Source organism: Montipora foliosa, chromosome 5 (assembly GCF_036669935.1).
Source record: "Montipora foliosa isolate CH-2021 chromosome 5, ASM3666993v2, whole genome shotgun sequence".
Taxonomy (NCBI): Eukaryota; Metazoa; Cnidaria; class Anthozoa; order Scleractinia; family Acroporidae; genus Montipora; species Montipora foliosa.
Window position 1 is genome coordinate 31,921,919 of NC_090873.1, and position 22,901 is coordinate 31,944,819.

General features: G+C 37.9%; 1 pseudogene; it reads left to right on the plus strand.

Moving 5' to 3' along the window:
* The first annotated feature begins 10,629 nt into the window (after positions 1 to 10,629).
* LOC138002610 (uncharacterized) lies at positions 10,630 to 14,092 on the plus strand (annotated as a pseudogene).
* The last annotated feature ends 8,809 nt before the right edge of the window (positions 14,093 to 22,901 follow it).

The following is a 22,901-nucleotide window of genomic DNA, read 5'->3' on the forward strand; positions in this document are numbered from 1 at the left end:
TGAGCGTATAAAAGCTCGTCGAATGCGTCGAATGTGCAGAACTTTGTTGAGACAGGCGGGCTTACCTGTTGCACCGTTGAATTTGGAGGGTATAAAACAAATAGCAAAGTTAGATGATTTTATTTCTCATCCTATTTGTGTTATAAGCAGGGAACATTATAACACCCCTATTTTAAATTGTAATAGAAATACAAGAAATGCAGAGGGGGATAGGGGAGAACCGATTATTTTATATCTTTCCGATTCTCATTTTTATTTGGTAAAGAGTGTTAATACTTTATTGGGGAGAGAGGGTAGATTGTGTTTGAATTGTTTCAAGTTTTTAAAGAATCGTGTTCGAGTACATAAATGTGATAAGGATATATGTTTAGATTGTAAATGTTTTTGTTCCTCGGATAAAGAGGGGAAAGAAATAATTCAGTGTCCTTCTCGTTTTAGGATTTTTAAGAGTAGGGAATGTTTTAATAATCATATAACCCTAATTATGTTCCTTGACTGGGCATTTGCCCTCCCTTAACCCTGCAACCCCCCCAGACTGCCCATTTGAATGTGGCAAGTTGCAATTTCTCGTTGCATTCTTGAAAGCTTGCAGTAAATGCAAAAAAATGCTGACTTGGCACATTTACTCTAAGATGAAGATAACCAGTGTATAGCAAATTGTCCGGTAGGCATGTGTAGCAATTTTAAAACTCATAGTGTAAAACGATGAAAAGTTATAAAAGTTCAAGTTGGCAAAGGTACTTCATTTGCAAGCTTAAAACAGTTCTAAAACATGGTGTACTTAAACAGGCATACCGTAGCTGCTAAAACTGCAATTTCAATAATTTGTAAACGAAAACTTAGCCAATTGTCTTCTGTAATACTCATTAAAGTTTGAAGAAAATTTGATAAAATCTAAGGAAGAGAGCGACCTTCAAAGAACTGCAAAATTTTCTCAAATCCAAGATGGCGGCTTAATTTATGCAAAAAACGTTTTAACATGCAGTATTGCATTACTTAATGCTACACTCTTTAAAGTTGAGCACAGTGTTCTATTCGACTAGCGACAACACATATTCCAATTACAGCTTTGCTGATAGCGCATTTCGAAAGATACGTATGTTTAAGTCTGATGCTAGTTCCAGTCTCTTCCCCTTTTGATCAAGTCGTTTTGGTGAGTAGACACGCTTCTTTTGGCTCCTTATTTTATGCTATTTTAGACCCTTTAAACACTGTGCAGAAGCAATTTAACTACCCAGAGAGTGATATAAAGTGTTCATGACCTATGCGGAAATGTTTTGTAACCTTTCATTCAAGTTGTTTGTGCACAGTGATTGACATAAATTAACGAGTGCTGAGTATCACAAGTGAAGGCTAGTGGTGAAGGCTAGTGGTGTTTTTTTGAGGCATTTAAAGACTGATTTCTGATTTCATGCATGAAAAGGAAACAAACGGAACAAGTTTTGAGAAAATGCATTAAAATGTAGTGTAGTTATGACAGCATCTTTAATCAAACTTCAAACGTCAATAATTCTGCGCATGCGCCGTCTCAAGAAGCGCAGTTGTTGCTAAAGTGAGTTTGCACCACATATGTATTACATATGAAATTTGGGTAGAATCGGTTAAAACTGCACAAAGTTATTAATGTTTGAATTTTTTGCCAACATGGCCGCCACCACAAATCTCAACTTGAAAACCAGGTCACAACTTTAACTCGCAATAGCTTCCGACGGTTTTAACGCATTTAAGCGCAACTTGCAGAAGTAGATAAGAGGCACTTCAGATGTATGCAGATTAACTTTTGAGATGATGGACGTTAATCCTGCATAGTTATGACGTAATGTAATATCAAATTTCAAACGTTCATGACTTTGCGTACGTGATATTCTAGGACGAGCAATTTGTTGCATAAGGTAGTATGCAACTCATATATGGCCTGTGTAAAATTTAGATTTAATCTATTTGAACATCGCAAAGTTATGGATGTTTCTTTTTTTCAATATGACGGTCTTTGCCATATTAAACTCGTTATAACTTCCTAGCATTTCAATCTAGTAAAATGAAACTTTGGCGCAAAGATTGGAGGCCAGTTATCTATGTGCACCTTTACTCTCGAGATAATTGACGATAATCCTGCATAGTTATGATGTAATGTAATATCATATTTCAAACGTTCATAACTTTGCGTATGTGGTATCCTATGATGAGTAATTTGTTGCATAAGGTAGTATGCAACACATACATGGCCTGTGTAAATTTTAGATTCAATTGATTTAAACGTTGCAAAGTTATGGACGTGTCCTTTTTTTTTCAATATGGCAGACTTTACCGCTTTAACTTGCCATACCTTCCTACCATTTTAATCTAATAAAATGAAACTTGGGCAAAAAGATTGGAGGCCAGCCATCTGTGTGCACATCTACTCTCCAGATGATTGACGTTAATCCTGCATAGTTATGACGTTGTGTGATATCGAATTTCACACACAAGTAACTTTGCTCATGGATGTTTTTTTAGTGCTTAGGGTTACATAGTGCACATATACGTATATATATATGCTAAGGGTTGCATCTTTGTATTATTGTCTTAGGCTAGATTATGAGGCTTGATATTTCACTTCGTTTTCTGCGTTTGTTTTAAAGTTTCACGTTTTCGTCTTTTATTCTTGGTGAGTATTCATTGCATTAAATCAAGTGTTTTATATTATGATTTAGACTTCATTGACTCATTGTCGTGCCTTGATTGTGTTTGTTGGTTGTGGGACCCTCTGAGATAACAGGGAACAATTAGGTCAAAGATTGATGCAATCGTTTAAACAGCATGTGATTGTAATCTCTGAGTTGTGTGCGAATTGAGCGGCATTTTCAAACTTATCGGTTTTCAACCGCATGTTATTCACATGGTGGGCTTGCCGTGCTTGTTGAATGTTTTCTCAGACAGTGAAGGACCTACTTTGTCATGCTTTGATTGTGTTTGTTGGTTGTGGGACCCTCAGAGATAACATGGGAACAATTAGGTCAAAGTCTGATGCAATCGTTTGAACAGCATGTGATTGTAATCTCTGAGTTGTGTGCAAATTGAGCAGCATTTTCAAACTTATCGGTTTTTAATCACAAGTTGTTCACATGGTGGGCTTGACGTGCTTGTTGAATGTTTTCTCAGACAGTGAGGGACCTACTTTGTCATGCTTTGATTGTGTTTGTTGGTTGTGGGACCCTCTGAGATAACATGGGAACAATTAGGTCAAAGTCTGATGCAATCGTTTGAACAGCATGTGATTGTAATCTTTTAGTTGTGTGCGAATTGAGCGGCATTTTCAAACTTATCGGTTTTCAATCACATGTTGTTCACATGGTGGGCTCGACGTGCTTGTTGAATGTTTTCTCAGACAGCGAGGGACCTACTTTGTCATGCTTTGATTGTGTTTGTTGGTTGTGGGACCCTCTGAGATAACATGGGAACAATTAGGTCAAAAGCTGATGCAATCGTTTGAACAGCATGTGATTGTAATCTCTGAGTTGTGTGCGAATTGAGCGGCATTTTCAAACTTATCGGTTTTCAATCACATGTTGTTCACATGATGGGCTTGATGTGCTTGTTGAATGTTTTCTCAGACAGTGAGGGACCTGCTTTGACATGCTTTGATTGTGTTTATTGTGGGATCGTATAGCTCAGTGCATTAGATAAATTTTTAAGTTGAATATCACGCATGGTAGATATGGCATCATCAAGCCATGATGGAAAAGGCGATGGAAGGAGACGCAAATGCCTAGAGCTATCTCCAAATTGAAAACTTCAGATTGGCTCCACCGTCCAAGAAGGACAACGTTAGTTGGGAGCAACTCTGCAGTGATGTCCATGAGTTGTCGCTGACCTTCTCTGCAGCGGATGAGCTGGATTTTAAGGCCACCAAACAGGCTTCAAGAATTGCCATCCGCTACCTTCACTGAATAGCAGAGAATTACTTCACGAAAGCAATTCCAGAGGAGTCTCTGAATTGCACAAAAGAAGAAACATATTTGGTTATGGCCAGGTTGCTGAAGGATGTGATACCAGAGAAACTGACCAGACCGTCTGATCATAGCGACGCTGATGAAGAGCATCCGGCAGCAACCTGGTCATCCGAAAGCGACACAGAAGCAGCAAAAGAAGAGCTTCCGGGCCAGCAGAAGTAGAAACTACATCGAAAAAACAAAAGAAAACAGAAAAAAAAGGAAAAGCCCCAAAAAACAAGCTGCCATGCAAAGGATGATGGAGATGATGAAGGAAGGAAAAGAAGTCACCACAAGAGGGTGAGGTGTCGCTTTCCTGGGTGTGTCTGTGGTGCGCGACATAAAGCGCCACTTGCAAATCCATGTGTGCAAAGGGGAACTGAGTAAAGAGGCAGTCACTCAAATGGCTAAGGTCATGCGCCATGGAAAGAGGAAGCATGTCATGGCGAAGTCGTCCAACACCAAGGCTGCTACCCCAAAAAGGCGCAAGAAGTGGTGGCCAGTGGAATGGTGTGGTCGCGTGGTCACACGGGTGGACAAGCACCTTCAGAGTGTCCACAAGATCAATTCCACAAGTGTGGCGTACAAGGTACACCTGAAGGCTGCAAAGCCTTACCTGGGCGTCCAAGAAATGGAGGCCATGATAAGGAAAGCGGACAACAAGTCTGAATCCGAGGCCGCCTCCCCTTCCAAAAGTGGAAAAACAGAGAGTGGAGAGTGGGAGAGTGTGCGGAGCAATGACTCTGCACAAATGCAGAGGACTCAAACCTGGAGGAAGCTCAAACACCTGAGCCTGAGAGACCTGCTGATGAGGCCAGGGGTTCAAAGTCATCTTCCTCTTCTTCCTCGCCAGTTAGCGAGTCCTCAGAAGAAGAAATGAAGGTGAGTGGCAGCCTTAGTACTAAGGAGTACTTCTTAGCCACCACCTATTTCAACAATCACCACCGTTAGCTATGTGAATTTGTACTAATATTGGACCCAACCTAGCAATGCGAATACCTTCCACTGTGACATCTTCGCATACTATCTCTCTAGAAATTATCCTCAATCTATCTTCTTCAACTCAGCTACAGAAGAAGAAATTACCAACATTGCCAGCTCATTCAAACTGGGTAAAGCTGCCGGACATGATAAAATTTATATGTCCACCATTAAACAATCTATTCACTGCATAGCTACACCATTAACCCACATAATTAACTTATCAATCGCTCACGAGTCATTCCAAGGGAAATGAAAATTGCACATGTTGTCCCTATTTTTAAATCTGGAGATCAAACTCTTTTTACTAACTACAGGCCCATTTCCGTTTTACCTTGCTTCTCAAAATTCCTAGAAAGGATTATTTACAATCGAATTCTTTTGTATTGAGACAATTTTAATATTCTTTATGATAATCAATACGGCATCAGGAGATTCCCTTGCTCTAGTTGATTTGTATGACAAAATTTCTCTCGCCCTTGATTGCAAAGAATTTGATTTGTCTAAAGCATTTGATACCGTGAATCATAACATTCTTTTTGACAAGTTACAACACTATGGGGTCCGAGGCCTAGCGTTGGATTGGGTCAAAAGCTATTTTTTTCAAAGGTTACAATTTGTAGAATATAACGCCATAGATCGCTCCCTGAGGTAATACGTTGTGGTGTCCCACAAGGTTCATTCTTGGCCCCCTATTTTTCATCATATACGTCAATGACCTTTGTGATGCTTCTCACCTAGAATCCATTTTATTTGCCGATGACACCAACTTATTTATTTCTGAAAAGGACCCGGTCAATAAGCTCTCAGCCTGGTTTGCTGCAAATAAACTTTCCCTTAATATATCCAAATCTAAGTTTATGGTGTTTAGATCTCGACAAAAAAGACTCTGCTATGATTTTGACATTTCCATTAATGGGGAAGCGTTAACCCAAGTTTCAGAGACCCTCTTCCTTGGTGTTATACTGAATGATTGTCTTTCCTGGAAGTCCCATATATCGCTTGTTGCGCATAAAATATCTAAATCTATTGGCATAATTTATAGATCCAGTTATTTCCTTTCTAAAACCTCGTTTATGTACTTTATATAATTCTATGATTCTTCCGTATCTTTATTATTGTAATTTAGTTTGGGGATCCACTTATAAAAGTAACCTGAAAGGGTTAACAATATTACAAAAACGGGCGATATGGGTAGTAAGCACACAGATCCAATTTTTAAAGAATTTAAATTTCTCAAAATAACCAGTACCTACTTGTTACAACTAGGAAAATTTATGTACTCTTTTAGTACTGGTAATCTCTCTCCTAAATTTGACTCTTTTTTCTCTGTTAATAATAGTATTCATAGTTACAACACAAGACACGCTTCCTTTTTTCGGCTACCTCTTTGCAGGACTAACATAGGACAGTTTTCTCTCTCTTTTCAATACCCTTAGTTATGAAATTAAAAATACCCCAACTCTACTGTCCTTTAAATACAAGCTGAAAGAGTTTTTAATCAACAGCTATAAATTCCTTCCTTAGTCTTCGTTCCTACTCCTGTGTTACACCTAACTGAACATCTTGCTCCGCTATAGAGTACTAAAGCAGTTACGTCACACATCCATGGCAACCAAATTTTCTGTTCTAAACAAACGCACAGGAAGCAAGATGGCGGTGCTGACAATTGCTTCCCTGCTTTCTTTCTTCGAAAATGAGAATAAATCCGTTTCAAGAGGTGAAAATCACTTCAAATCAAACCATGTGGAAAGCTTTAGTGCAAGTCAAGGTGTTTTGAAGGGACAGGTTCACGCCAGTATGAAGAAAAAAGTGTATAATGTGACAGTAAGTGAAATGCGGTAAATGACCAACATTGAGCAGAAAGCTTATAGAAAACTACTGTTAAACTTTGTGTATTATAATTTTCTTTTTAGATATACCTTGACCAAAACAATGCGATTAAATCGAGCGAGTGCGAATGTCCACGGGGAGTTTATAAATGTAGCCATGCTGCAGCTCTCTTCATCTACGGAATTTATAACTGGAGTGGGACTGATGTTGAGTGTTCATGGAAAAAACGGAATGCCCCTGATATTTCTCGGAAATCTATTGCTGAAATGTTTCCTCCAACAAAGCCAGGATATACAGCCTTACTCCGACAACCAAATCAAGGAGATCAAGAAGCGCTGTATTCAGAACTCTGAGCGAATGAAAAGTTCACTGGCCTATGCTGGCTGTTAAGCCCTGAGCCAAAACAACTGGGGGATCTACCTGTCTCAACAGTGGAAGAGGTTATTTTTTCCGAAGAATTTCTCACCTTATCTACTGCTGCTGAACAACTTGAGTTTATCAAACGAAAATTAAAGGTAGAGCAAGAAATTGTAAATCAAATCAGTTCTTTAACTGTCGGTCAGCAAAACAATCCCTGCTGGCATTTAGTGAGGAAGGGGCGTTTGGGTCACCCCATCCCAAATTAAGCGTCTGTTGGGAGAATATGACATTTCACGTGTCAAAGCTGTGGCATGGGGAGTCACAAATGAGGCTGAAGCCATCAAAACATTTACTGCCAAAACCCATCTTGAAGTTGCTGAGACAGGGGTGTGGCTTGACGAGTCAGGCGTTCTTGGAGCTTCCCCTGATGGATGGGTGAAGACCATGTTCTAGAGGCAAAGTGTTCCTATACATTCAGAAATTCGAGTATTAAGGAAGCTTTCAAAAGTGAGATATTTTGTCTGGAGCAAAAAGAGGATGGATCATACTCGCTAAAAAGGAATCATGTCTACTGGCACCAAGTGCAAGGGCAAATGTACTTAGCCAAACGAAATTATTGTTTTGTTGTTTGGACAAATAACTGGTGTGTCATTATTAAAATCAAGAAGGATCCATCCTGGGAAGAAAACCTTACCAGACTAAGGGAATTTTACTTTAAACACCTCTTCCCCAAAATTGTTGAGGGAGAACTATAGTTTGTAGAATTATTGCAAGGTTTAAATCCAGCAGGAAGTTTGTACCATGTTCACATTATACAAGTTTAATACTGGAACAATAACAAGTACAGCAACCTTCCATGCTCAGTAATGAAACCAAAACCATTTTTATTCAGAGAATTATAAAATATTCTTGATGTTGTGTTTCCTAAAACATTTAAGATTAGAGTTGCAATTGTTTACAGCTGAAAATGCTGGCTCTACTGCATAATATGTGACTTCAGACAAATGTTCTATTATCTTGTTACTATTCTACACATTACAAAAATAGAGAATGCCCCCTTATTTTCTAAACATGAAGGTCAAATAGATGGGCTTAATCTGCCACGTTGAAATTTAAAGTTGATCCTCAGGCTTAAAGAAAACAAAAGCAATACATCAAGGTTGATTGATTGTCTTATTCCCCTAAGCATCAAAGCTACATGTTAATCAATAATACTCTCTCAATTTTCCCACTACATGCACGTCCTTACTCAAATTCTTATAAGTGGAAACTGAAGATTTACAAGGGCAGCACAGACTTGAAATACTTTGTCAGCATAACATCTTAATTTGGGGGGGTATAAAGTTTAGTATCTTAAAATCCATTCAGCCATGCATTAGCCCTTGCGACGTGACTTCTGCATTTTGCAATATTTTTAGTGGCCCTTATCTCACTGGCAGTGAATTTTCCATTGTCTAATAAGGGAGGAATATTTACGGAAACACCCTTTGGGACAATGTCCTGAATCAAGAACCCCTTGTCGGCAAGGATCAGGTCACCAATTGCCATATGTGACCATCCACAGGAAAACCAACAAAAAGGTGATGACACGGCACGCTGAGCGTGACATACAACACGCCATATGCGCATATTTAATGAGTAGCACAATAGATGTCACTATGGCTTTTGTTGTGCACACTGAGACACTCCAAACCTTTTGTTTAGTGTGGCGTGTTGCGTGTCAGACGCGTGCCAAAACAGGCACCGTAAAATTGCAAAAGTAATGCAAACGAAATTTGTCGAAATTGGTCCTTTGTTCTCGCGAATTGATAACAAAATAATCAATAACCGTGATTTGTCTGTATTACTCCCTTATATACCCTTACCTTACCTATGCTTGTACACTATAGGGTAATAAGTATAATGCTGCAGTGTCCCAAATTGTAAAATTACAAAACAAAGCTGTTCGTTTTATAAATGATGTCCCTTTAATGGAACCAACAACTCCACATTCCTTATCCTTATACCTTTTGAAATTTCCTGATATTGTTGTGAATACATGTATGCTCTTTTATGATTATTTTCACCATGAAACGTTTCCTAATATACCGGTACCTGTTTCATTGGTATCTGAGCTACATAATTACAATACCCGAAGTGCATCATCCAATCAAATCTTCACACCTTCGTTTTGAACTAACCTTAGGAGATTTTGCCCCAGCATTATTGGATGTTTCTTTTGGAATAATATCCCGGATTTCATTAGGGACAAACAATCTAAAAAATTATTTAGAAAAGCACTTTTGCGCTGGTACCGTGCTCAATACTAATGAAACTTTACTTTTTTTTTTCTTTTTGGTTTTAATAAAAATTTTAAGTCCTTTTGTAACTTAAAGGGGCACAACATTAGTTTATCTAGATGTGCCCCTCTCCTCTCCTTCCAATGTACCATGTCAAATAACTTAAGTTGTTGTTATTTGTATTGTTTGTTTACTTATTTATCTTTTTTAAACCTATATCAACTTAATTTTGTATTATTTAGGGATTGGAGGAACAAATAAAACAAACAAAAGCAAATCAAATATAGCCCTTAACTCCTAGCTTATGGGAGACTGTACTGTTAAGCATAAATGCCAAGCTACATTGTCTTTGGGTCCTTGTCAGCTGAGTTGATATTGGAAAAACACGCCGGTTTCGCGGAAAAAAAAATTAAAACTGCACTAACAAGACAAGCAACTTCGTTCCGCCAAGAAATGGAAGTCTCTCATTGACCTCCACTAAAGTAAAAACAAATTTAAAAAAAAGGGAAAACTTGAATGGCTTAGCAAATGTGACCCTCCACGGGAAAACAGGGATAAAGGTGATAGCACGCTCACAACACGTTTACACAGCATGCTTAGCGTGTCCTACAACACGCTTTATGTGTATATTTAATTCATAGAACAATACAGGACACACAACGCTTTGTTTGGAAGATGTTAACATGCTAAACCTTTCACGATGGCCTGTTGCTAGGGGAAAATTTCCCAGACACGATCTTGGGGTCACGTGACGATGCGGACTAAAATAATGGCGTCACCAGAGAGAGGCTTAGAAAAAGCCATCACTTCAAAATTTATTTTGGCCGATTACGACTCATTCGGGAAGCTTACGTTTGGTCGTGTGATTGGTCAATCTGTGAACAATAAAGCTAGCATGTGGGAGAGGGGACTTAGTATGGCCATTTAGTATGGAAATTAGCGTACGGTACAATCCCATGTTTTAGGCATATTGTGGGTTTAAACAGAGACACAGTGCATGCAAACAAACAGTTTTCGTGGTTTGATGATAGCGATGGTGTCAATAAACAAACTGAATTTAAAAAGGTGCCGGTTTAAAAGGTAGTTTGATCGAAAATGGCAAAAAAAGGGCGCTGGGACCCCTCTCTGAGTGAAAAAAGCCTCATTTACATATGAAAATCCCATAATGCTATAGAACTTTCAAATTCAAAACAAAGTTCAGGATAATGGCGTCCACTAGTGGCAAGATAAGCGAAGAAGAATCGTAAGTACAGCGAGTTAAAACCCCTGTTTTGAATTGGAGTTTGCCTTGTTGTCGCCATATTAAATTCCTTAAATGCTTGGCTTTCTTCTTACCGTATCTGTCGCTGAATTTGTGCTATTTAGGGAGTTGAAATTGTGCTCAAAGAGTCGAAAGTGTGGTAAAAAGGTCAAGCATTACGGAAGGTGTGACACAAACAGAAAAATTCATGCCTTTTGGGAAGCTTCTCACTTCCAATTGCAAAATATGTTGAAAAGGGAGTTCAGAGAGAGTGAAGAGCAACTAAGAGCCGATTACGAAACGAAGACTCAAAGGTTTGCCCATTTAGAAGAACGTAAGGAAAAGGTTCACGAAAAAGAAAGCCAGTTTGGTTTGTATTTCGAGTTTATTTCAAAGCTGTAAATTTTTGTGTGGGCCTTTCGTTAAGACATATGATTTTCTCCTTTGTAATTTGAAACTGTATGTTACGTTGAGGTATTTCAGACAATCATAGGTCTGCAGGGTAAATGTAAGTCTTAATTCATCATTGTAATGTTAAAGTCTGGGCTAGTGTGCAGAATACCCAGCCTGTTGATTTAAGAGTACAAACATTGATCAACAATGGTGTCCATTGTTTTTTTTTTTTGTAATTTAAAACTTTTTATTATTTTGTTACACCTAAACACATACAACGATTATGAATTACTAAAATACAAAATCACACTATTAATTACAATATCAAAAACAAAATAGACTACTAATTACAAGTCAGTAAATAACAATTACAAGATAACACTACTACACTTACACTCTTACCATAACTTGAACAACAATAGTAAAAAGAAAAAAAAAATAATAATAATCATCATCATTATCATCATCATCATCATCATTATCAAAGACTAATAATAATAATAATAATAATAATAATAATAATAATAAAAAGTCATAAGAGGGACACATGGAGAACACCCACACTACAAGCCTACATATCCATATGCCAAAGGCTTTTCCCATTTCTTGGTATGTTTAGTTAGTTTGTTCCGCCTACTTGCTATCTTTTTCTCTACTTGGTATACAGCTTTAATCTTGGCCTTATAAACTTGTAAAATCGGATGTACACTATTTAACTTACATCTATAAATATACAATTTAGCTGTCAATATCAGATGGTTTAATATAATAATGTCGTCTCCTATATTGAATATTCCAAACAAAATTTGTTATTTTGAAGGATTGTATGTTAATGTTACAATTACTAAGCCAAGAACAAAAACCTTCCCAAAAAGTCTTTGTCACATTGCAGTAAAAAAAAAGATGTTCAATGGATTCAATTTCTCGTTTGCAAAATGTACATAAAGGCCAACCAATCATTTTTAACCTAAACATCTTTTCATTTGTAAAGACTATATTGTTCAATATCTTATATTGGAATTCATGAATTTTAGTTTCAATTGTAACGATACACGGTAAGGAGTATATTTTGCTCCAATCAATTTGAAGCTGGGGAAACTTCTCCAACAATATCTACTTGTGCTTTGTTAGTTTTATTGCAATATCATTTGCTATTTCTGTTCATAATTTTCTGCTAAAGTTAGGTACACTGTATTTATTCCCAGAGAAATTATTGCAAGACACTACACAAGAGGTAAAGGAACGGAACAACAAGACAGTCTTGATGACCTGTAAAAGGAGTACAACAGATTTAAAGCAATGCTTGGCCAAACACAGCAAGCCTGATCCAAACGTGCCCAGAATGCAACAACATTTGACATGATCTCTGATGTCAAAAGTAGTACCCGGTATAGGGGACGACAGGAGAGTAAGGACATGTTGGAATACATTCATGGTGGGGAGAAGTAAGCTATTTTTGGTGCATGGGACTTAATTGCTGCTTATGCCACAAATTAAACAATGGACAAGTTGATAGCCAGCTACAAAAGAGGAAAGTATTTACAAGGGGTGTTTGGAAAGGCTGTAAAGGATTTTCATAATTCTGAAGAAGCCCTCAAACAGGCTGTAGCTATTAAATATCAAAATTATCTTTCCAGATGCAAGTTCAAATTAGTGTCCAGGACCCAAAGTTCAGTTTATGACGCTGAACAGAGTGAAGTGTGGCTGCCAAGAAACCTAAAGTGCATGGGCACAAACATTGTTTTGCCTAAAATTGTCAGTGATTTAAAAGTTGATTATTTTGTGAAGAGCTAAGATATTGGACATGTTTGCCAAATTTCTAATTATCCTGGAGTTTCTCGCACAGTTACTGGCTTACTATTAATGATTTTGGACTTACACTTAAGGTTACCTCGCTTACAAAAGGATTTGATTTGGTTTAATGGAAACAAGTGCCACTTTATTTTCCAGTTTTCTGACGATGGCGCTCCAGAAACCAGCAAATTGGGCATGTCAATTGGTTCACTGACATGCTGGAACTTTGGTTCCAGGGTAAGAAGCCGAGAGTTCCACTACTTGCTCCACTGTCTTAGTGTGTCAGAGAAGGATGCAGTGATGGAAGACCTTTGGAGGCAACATACTGAGGAAATGAAGGTTTTGGAAGGTAATGTCTTTACCGTTTGTGGCCAGCAATGCACCACCAGCAATTTCAGCCAAGTGCTGATCAATCTTGGCAAAGCTGGGCAAATAATGAGCTCAACCAAGCAGGCACATACCCTTCACCCTATGCCAATGTCCACAAAGCCCCCACACAAATGGGGGGAACCATAGGGAATTCCAATGAATGTGCATGGCAAGTACCAAATAGGGAGAAACGGCAGGAAGACCTAAAAAAACTCAGTGCATTTGAAAAAACTTTGCCAGCTCATCTAAACTCGTCACAACACCACTCTAAAGTGCTAGAATTCATGGCAGGCAATGGTCTGCGACAACTTGGAGAAACAAGGATTGGAGAATTTGCCAATCGTCAAAGGCCTGAGCCAGTGCACAACGAAATAAATGCTTGGCAACACATTCTCAACCTTATTTACAAAGAAGCATTGCAAAGAAATGTCATAGATTTTTTCTTAGAAATATTAAGCTCCCCAGTGGGTACAACAAGTAATGGGCGGGTTAAGTTGTCTCCCACTCTGCTCACCACCCCACACCAGGAAGGTGTAGGAGAGAGGGTTAGGCAACTAGATATTGTAAATAGACAGGCAAAAGCATTTCATGAGCATATGCAGGAAGCTACAGCAGGGTCAGGAGTGTCTGGGAGAAAGCAAGGTTGTGGTCTGTCATTTGTTGCTAATAAGATTAGGGAGCATTATAATGATAAAGATCACAGGACCAATAACCTTACAACTAGACTTATTGGCGAACAGGCCATTGCACTGGCAAAGTATTCTTACAGACTGGTTGACGCCTTGGAGATTGAAGGTGAATCCGAAGCCCAGAAGCTCAAGAGACAAGCGCTACGGAAAGCATCTGAACACTTAAGGTCGACACTAATTTAAAAGAAATTGAACAAATCAAGGAAAACTTGACAACATACTTTAATTTACTAGCTTTGTTTTTTAAAGAATCACTCAACATTGCTGTTTGGACAGTGGCATATGCCATACCAGTAGTATATATAGAAAAAATGGTCACTTTTTATGCTAATTAGGTGAAAGAATGTGGGTCGAAAATATGCTAATGAGGATTAAGTGTAGATGTTCGTGGAAAAGGGGCGTGATTTCTTAGAAAAAGCTTAGAGATTTGAAGTCGCAAATATGCTAATGAGGAGGTCGTGGGCGATTTTATTGAAGATCTTGATAGACTAAGTATGGCGGAAGGAGGAGAAGTTGTTGATCGAGAGAGAGAATATGAAGGAGAACGAGGAGCAGATGCTGAAAATTTAGTTGAGAGTTTCCTTTGTAAGACGGAGGTCCCTTCGAGAGTCGATGAAGATGAGGATTTTTCTTTCGTTGTTGATTTTCTAAAAATGACTTTTGAAAAGGTTTCTTCACGATTTAACGAACTTCTACAAGAGTTGAATAGTGTTGATTTTGGAGAGAAATTTAAGAAATTGGTTAAGGAAAGAGAGGATATTCACGGAAGGTTTCAATTTTGCTTATCGTGAAGGTTATTTTAAATCGAGTGTGGAAGAGAGTGTGCTGATAGAGAAGGAGATTGAGAGACAGGAAACAAATGTAGAAGAAATGATGGAGATACTCATGAGCTGCTGGTCGGTCGAGAAAGATTTGGTACAGCCGTTGAATTGTGACATTGATGAGTTGTTCTATTTTTGTCTTTTGTTTTCTACCATGGAGGGAGGTAGACATGATTTTGAGAGTGTTGATCAATCCCAGGCTTATGAACAACGAAGACTATTTCAACAGGCCATTTGTGGTTTTACTTCATTAGTGAAGGCGCTTCAAGACGGCGTTTATTTTGACGCTGTGTTGTGCGATCTCTTTATCGAGAGAGAAAGATTAATAAGGTGGTGGAAGGATACAATTAGTTATCTGGAGGATATAGGTGTGATTGGAGAGAATTCTATTCTTTTGAAACAAGAACTGAAGAGAGAAGAAGAAATTATCGACGATTTATTCGTCTTTTTATTGGAATTGACAAATCTACAAATTTTAAAAGAGGTGAAATTGTGATTGTGGTAAGTTGATATGTTGTTCCTGTGCGGACTTTGCTCTGTAGGTCGTATGGGTTCTTGTTCCTGTATGGACTTTGCTTTGTAATTAGAGTAGTCTGTGGTGGATTAGATTTTTTCTAAGAAAAGTGTTACTCATTTCTGAGAAAGAGTCATTTATGTTTATATGTATATTTGTCACGTTTAAGAAAGAGATATGGCGGCGGCTTGTTCGGTTATTGATGGAGAAGTAAAGGAAATTTGGGATATGTTTAATCGAGAGACACGAAGTTTTAGGTTGACGAAGAGATATATCGATGTTAACAATGATGAGGAATTCATGTTCCGTTTTGAACAAATGAGGATTGATCTAACTAGAATCAGATGTCTACATGATTTGAGGCGTCAGGATATCGTTAAGAGTGAGCGATTAAAGAATAATGAAGAATTGAGGCGTGAGCTTTGTCAGCAGATTGCTAAACTGGACGAATGGGAGAAATATATGTAAGGCTTAGAAAGAGGAAGATTGTGCGTAGAAGGGTTGAGTGAGTAATTTGATATGTTTTTGAAGAGAGATGGCTGAAAGTGGACGTGATGATTTTAGGGAGGCGAGACGTGAGAATCATTGCAATATGTTTAAGAAAAGATTTGAGAATTTATCATCTAGAGTGAATGATTTTCAAACAGCCTATTATCTACTACAAGGATTTACTTCTGTACGCTTGATTTGTCCAGAATATTTATCGATAGTTGATGAATTGTCGAATATTCTTGCATGGGTTGATACCGGTATTTGACAAGAATTTGCTGGAGACGAGGAATTTTTGCTTGAATTGAGAAGAGAGAGAGACAAATTACAAGAACATTTTAACACAATGTTTCATTTTGCTCCGGCGTTTGCTGAACATTTTTCATCTGTCATCGGTAGGAGAGGAATTGGTGGATTTCACTTAGAAGAAGATGGAGGACATGATGACAATTGATCTCTATTTTACAAAGGAGGAAAAGAAAGAATTCAAGGGACCAGTTACAAGGAAAAGATTTAGGGAAGAACTGATACGTTTAGTTTTTGATAAGATTCAATCAATTTGCCCAGCAGATTTTTATGATCGAGAAAGATATGCACATCTTTTAAGATTATTGATGGCAGGAAAATCGTGTGATGACTTCGTTTCTTCTACAAGAGAAACATATTTTATAGATGAAGTTGAATTAATGAAAGATAGAGTTAGGAGAAGTTTTGGATTCCCATTATTTCCAATATTGTAAAGGTGATTCTACTTGTTCCTCCTGTGTTTACAAGACAAAAGATGAAATGTAAGATTTGAATAAAAGACAATGATATGTCATATTGTGTGTCATTTTTGAGGAAGAGATTGACCCTACTTTTTTAGAAACCTTCTCCTTGTTGTCGATATCACATGAAGGCTCTTCTTATTTGAAACCTCAAGAAGAAAAGTGGAGGTGGAACTTTGATTTCATTCGAAACCCAACTAAGAAGGAACCTTTTTGAAAAGATAACTGCCCTTCGTGCTACTTGTTATTTTTGTAATGTGGATTTGGATGAGTATAGGAGAGATGTTACAAGTTGTTGTGGAAAGTATATCCATCTTGAGTGTACTACTCGTTTTCTGGGAAAGGAATGCAAGTGTTGTAATTATCCTTGGTCAAAGGAAGCGGTGAGACTCTTTCATAATTACATAGAATGGACTCATGTGAAGAATTTGACCTCAGGAAACCAAGCACGGGTCAGACGAACAATAGCCGCTATTCATCACATAGACGAGTTTTATTATAAATGGATGGTCACAGATAAATGGGGTAGAGAAAGCGTTGCTCATAACCATGAGGATTTATGGATGACTAGTCATTTTGAAGAAGAACTGGTCGTGAGAACATTTCCATCATGGAAGACTTAACGGACTATGATACTAAGCTTTCTACTTTTCGTGAGATGGTGTGTTTTATTGATTGTATTTTTGTCGGCTGTCTAGAACGTGTTGTTTTCTTTTCTTTTGTTTTCTGCCGACTGTCTAGAACGTGATGTTTTTCACATATTTTAGGAGAAATTATAAGAAGATTGGAAAGGTCGTGACTTCGCTATCTTACAGTCATGAAGTCATGAGAAGAATTTTGGATGGAGAAGGGTTAAAGGAAGAAGATGAAAGAAAGATCAGTCTAGCAATGAGACATTATAAGACCGATGTTCGTGCTCGTTTTTGTGGTGTTTTGACTGAAGAGTATATAGGAGAGATAGACGAGTTTCTGAGATTAATGAGTATTGATCCTAATAAGTTACCTTCTTGGTTTATGAGTGAGACGAAATTTAAGATGTTGAGATTAGGTATTTTTAATCTTGTTGTTGAGGCTTTAAGTGGTTTTGAATCATGCATCTATTTCTAATTAAAGAAAGGAAATGAGATAACCTGGTGCTGTTTTTCTTTGTATCGGGTATAAAGAGGGGGTGAGAAGCGGTTCTTCTTGATTATGCGAAATAGAACATGATTGCGTTTCTAATCACTTGGTTTTTCATTCTTGTTGAGAGAGTTTTTTCTCTCTCTTTTCAACCTGACAAAATACTTCCCGAAGTCGAAAATGAAATTGAAGCTGTGAAGTTATATCAACCAAAAGTTGAAGAGGCACTTTTGATGTTTAAGGAAGAGGAGGAGGAGAAAAAAAAGAAATGGCGTCCATCTATTGCCGTGTATTTAAACGATGGAGAGGATGAGCGAGAGCTTGCTATTTCTAATTTTCTTGCCTTACATGTAGTATTTTCATTCAGGCATTAAGGAAGGCGTACTGTATAGGATATGGTCATTGCTATAGTCATTGTTAGCACTTATGGAAAGAAGAGGCCAGTTCGTAAATATATCACATGTTATCAAGGTCTCCATTTTTTTTTTTCTTGAAAAGCTTATGGAAAGCAAAAACGTTTGACTGAAAAGAGTGATGTTCAGTTTCTCATCCTAGCTACATCCGACCCTTTCATCTACAAGGATGGTTGTTGCAAATATTTTGACAGGTACGATTCATATTTCTATTATCATTTAAGCGATCTGTTACCCAATGAAAATAAAAGCCATGTACTAATGTGTACTAATTTAAGATTGCACAATTTTAAGATCGTACCTTGTGAATTATTTATACTTTTTCATGATGAGTTGTGACGTCTACTCTTTTAACATGTAAAAGGAAAAGAGAACACGTTCCTAACGAAGCTAAATGAGGCACTAGCGGAGGCTTGTCACGCAGCAGATGCAGTTAAGGAGCACCGGTAAAATAACACTTATTATGTAAGCACCAAATTCAAATACCAAGTGAGCTTAAGCGCGAAAGCATGATATCTTCACACATGAAACGCTCACTATTGCTATGGTTACATAAAAATTTCACCTGTCAATGCCTTTATATATTCCTAGACTGTGAGATAAATCTGAAAGCTTTAGTGTGATAAGCATGTTTTTGGAGCTGCTTACACTCTTAAAATATAGTTATTTCTGCACACCTGGTACTTTTGTATTAACTTGTTGTGTTTGTTTACTGTTATAGAGAAATGCTACAGCAGGATCGAGAGCTGAGAACACAACAAGAGGAGGAGTATTTCAGATCAGTAAGTAACTGTTAAAAATGAAAGTGTTAAAGTGCAACTATTATCAAATTTTTATCCCTTGAATTTTTAGGTTTATGATATGTACAGCATATAGAATTTCAGGAAAGACAGAAAACGCCATTTGGAAATATCCGCATTGTTTCGGAGATATTTATTACAGTTTGAAAATTATGTAAATATGCAAATGAGATCACTGATGACGTCATCTACTTAACCCAACATAAAATCAAGTATATAATAATAAATAGAGCTATCTCAGTGAAATTGCAGCAGAGATCATTGAAACTTGGTAGGCTAATAGTTATACAGGGCACACCTTCAGCTGTAAAGATATCGGTTCTCATGGCAACTTACTCTTTTCCTATCCCCTTCAACCTGATTCAATATTTTTGGTGATCATAAGCTAGGAAAACATTTAGCAAGGCAACAAACTCGACCTAAGGTATCTATATGCTTGCAGGATCATCCACGATTAGCAAAATATCAAAATAGAAAGCCAACGGTGGCCAGCAAAGTCTTTAATATCAGGGAGGTCTGGAACCCAATATGTTGCCATGGTAACAAAACTGGCAGCTCATATATTGGAGGACATCTTTTTGAATCTTACTGCGAAGAATCAAGCATTTCTGATTCAAATTGGCTGGGATATCTTTTGCTATTATACATGTACGTGATCATAATTCGGTTAAGTTTATGACGTCATCACTTGGCTAATTTGGCTATTGTAAAAACTTGAATATCTCTGGGAAAAAAGAGATATTTGAAAATAGTAAACAGCATTCTTCTTCTCGTACAGACTACGTGTTTGTGTCCCTTAATTTAAATGGATTAGATAGGAATGATGCGAATTTCATCATAATAGCACTTTAAGAACCCTATTAATAAATACCTTAGGTAACAAGGCGTAACATACGCACTTCTTGATGAGTAATTCTGGTGTTTTTTTTTTTTTGTTTTGTAATTATCTGTATTAATCAGGAAGAAGAAAGCAGGAATAAATAGAAGGCATTAAAGATCTTCCTAAGATTTATTTCTGGTCGTTTTCAGTGAAATTTTGCTGTCTTAATTTTAGGATTCCAATCAGAATTGAATTGATACCAGTATGGTTGTTTTGATTGCCGAGCAATGCTTGTATCCTATGGGAGACTTGTGGTGCTTTGTCGACTAACAAAAAGGTTCAGGTGGCAACTGTAATTCCTCCTCCCTATTCCTCATGAAAACAAAACTCCCCCAAGAAAAATATCATGCTTGAAAAAGAGAGATAAGTGCAAGCATACAGTACAAGCAGGATTTGACAATAAAGGGGTCTTTAGTTAGGTCAACTATAAACTGCAGTTGCTTGGGAAAGATGGAAATAATCAAACCTTTACGAAACCTGTCTGACTAAAATATTCAGTTTAGTTTTAATGCTATGATCGTCGTCATTATCATTATAATCATTTGTCCTACATGTAGGCCAATATGGACGAGACAGAAGGTGAAAGCAGTAAAGAAGACAGTAATTGACACAGAAGAGGTAACCTTATGTGATGAGGAACATCAATGCTTATACGTTTGTTCAGTGAAGTGAAAATGTAATAGCCACAGAAACTTAAACAACATGCCCCCCCCTTCCCCCCCCCCCAAAAAAATTGCAATTAAATTATCAATACATCGCTATGGAATGAGTTAAAATAAACATGTTTGTGTGAAAATTAATAATGGAACTCTAAATGATAAAATTATGTTAAAATACCATATCACTTCCATCGTTCTTTCGTGACAACCTTCTTGCTGAATCCTATACTATTCCATCTTCAAAGAGACAGGATGACATAAGGCAGCGAGACGATAATGAAGATGATGGCGATGAAGATAGTGGTACGGTGAGATAATAGTCATTTTTTTATTGATAATAATAATAATATATAATAATAATAACAAGAATAATAATAGTAAACATCTTGATGCTAACAATTGCCCACATAATCCTCATACAAGCGCCTGCATTCGAGACCCGATTTTGACAAAATCAAGGATCTGCCTGCTCTCGAATATAGACTGTGCCCGCGAAGCGCTGACAAATGCCCGCGTTCTAAGGACCATATAAAAAACGCACCCCCTACCTGGTGTACAAATGTCACATAAGCTCTTCAATATCACACCATATTGCTTACCCCTATGATTCCATATGAAAAAACGCAATAGATTTTTTGGATCTAGGTAAAGATTGTGTTACTCTCATGGGAAAGTGTTATTTTGGATCCGTTTTTAACATTCAATCGACCTCAGAATGCGTACCTCAGTTCACTCAGGGCCCCCACCCCATGGTTCATTCAGGGATAACGCAACCACATTTACTGTTTGGTGTGTGTTGTGTTATATACAAATATTGTGTGACCTGTCGATCAACGTGTTGATGTGTAATGTCATAGACCGATGTTGACCTCCACTTTTTTTTCCCATCTACAGATCAACGACGGTTCAGCTTAGTTGGTCAACTGACGAAGATAGAACAAAATTATGTGTCGTGCCTGTAAATTTAATAAAAAGAATCGCCGGTCGTTTCGCTCTACTCGTTAGACTTGGTTAGAAAAACACGTGTTTGCAGCTATGTGAATCGATGCTTCGAAGCAGTTCAAAAATTCAATTACGCGCGAGTCCACACAAAGACTCAACACACGCAACCCGATAGATAGATCATCTTGTCTGTCTGATACTTTGTCACATCATGGTGATTAAAAAAAATGGGAAAACGAAAGCGTGGCATCGATAATGACTCTTCTCGTGGGGATGATTGTACGCAGACTTAGATGTGCTAAGGAATTTGTCGAGTTAAAATATCCCAAAAATGTCGTTTGTTAAGTCACGATCCAGAGCAAAACCCGATCACCAACAGTCACAGATAAGCGAACCCACGCAGACTTAGATGTGCTAAAAAATGTGCCGAGGTAAAATATCCCAAAAATGTCATTTGTTAAGTCACGATCCAGCATAGCCGATGACTTGTATTCTGACCAAAGCGAAAAAATGCGTCGGAGTAAAAACTAGTCACGACCCAACACAGCTAAATGACTTGTGTTCTGACCATGACACAGCAAGTGTATGTTTTGAAGATGAAAAATGCCCTAACCCCAATCCTAAACCTAACCTCTGTGACAATCGATGGTCGTTTTAATATTCGTGTGTTCTCTCTGTAAAAAAAGGATACATCTTTCAGACTGGTTCATACGAGTCGCTGCGTTTAAATCTAGTGTAGATTTTACTCAAAGAGAGCAAACAGTTCTATCATGTCGTATTACGTTATCATGTTCGAAAACTGGAACAATAATAAAATCAACGCGATGTGTTTGCGTGTTCAAATTTCGACGTTGCTTGTTTACAGGTCATTTTTATTGTGTCACAATGATAAGGTCGATCGAGGTGTTTGCGTGTTCGACTATCTATGTCGCTCGTTCTGAAGGGAGTCCGAGACCTTCAGATTTGGGTCGCGGTTTTACAACTAAATCACCTATAAACGATAGTAGACTCTCGTGGTATATGATGTATATTAAAAGCGACGATAGCCTCTTGCAGGGAACCATGTCTGTTCAACACCGGTGTTCTATTTGCCTAAAGACAGAATGGGGCTTACCGGTCTCAAATTTAACGGGATTACCAGTTCACGAAAATTGTGCAGTCATGTCACAAGGAGAGAAAGCTGCACCGTTGGACAAAGTTGCTGTCGTATTGGATCTCGAATCTTTTTTTGTCGACGGGAAACATAATCCTCGGGAACTTGGTTGGGTAGACCACAGGGGGGTTTCTGGAAACGTGAAATTTAAAATGCTCTGTAAGTTTGACGAGTTATCCGATAAGGACAAACGAACTGCTTTGTTTGTGATTAGAAAGGTCACCGGGCTCCCTTTCGAGAACAACCCAGTGGAACAAGCCCTCAATGGAGACGAGCTTGGAACAGTAATACTCGCTTTGTACCAAAATTCAAAGACACAACGGGAAGATCTCGTGGCTTTCAAGGGCGGTCACATAGAGAGAAACTTGTTGCGACATTTGAACATTCCTTCTATAGACATAGGAGAACATGGGTGCCCTAAATATGTCGATATGC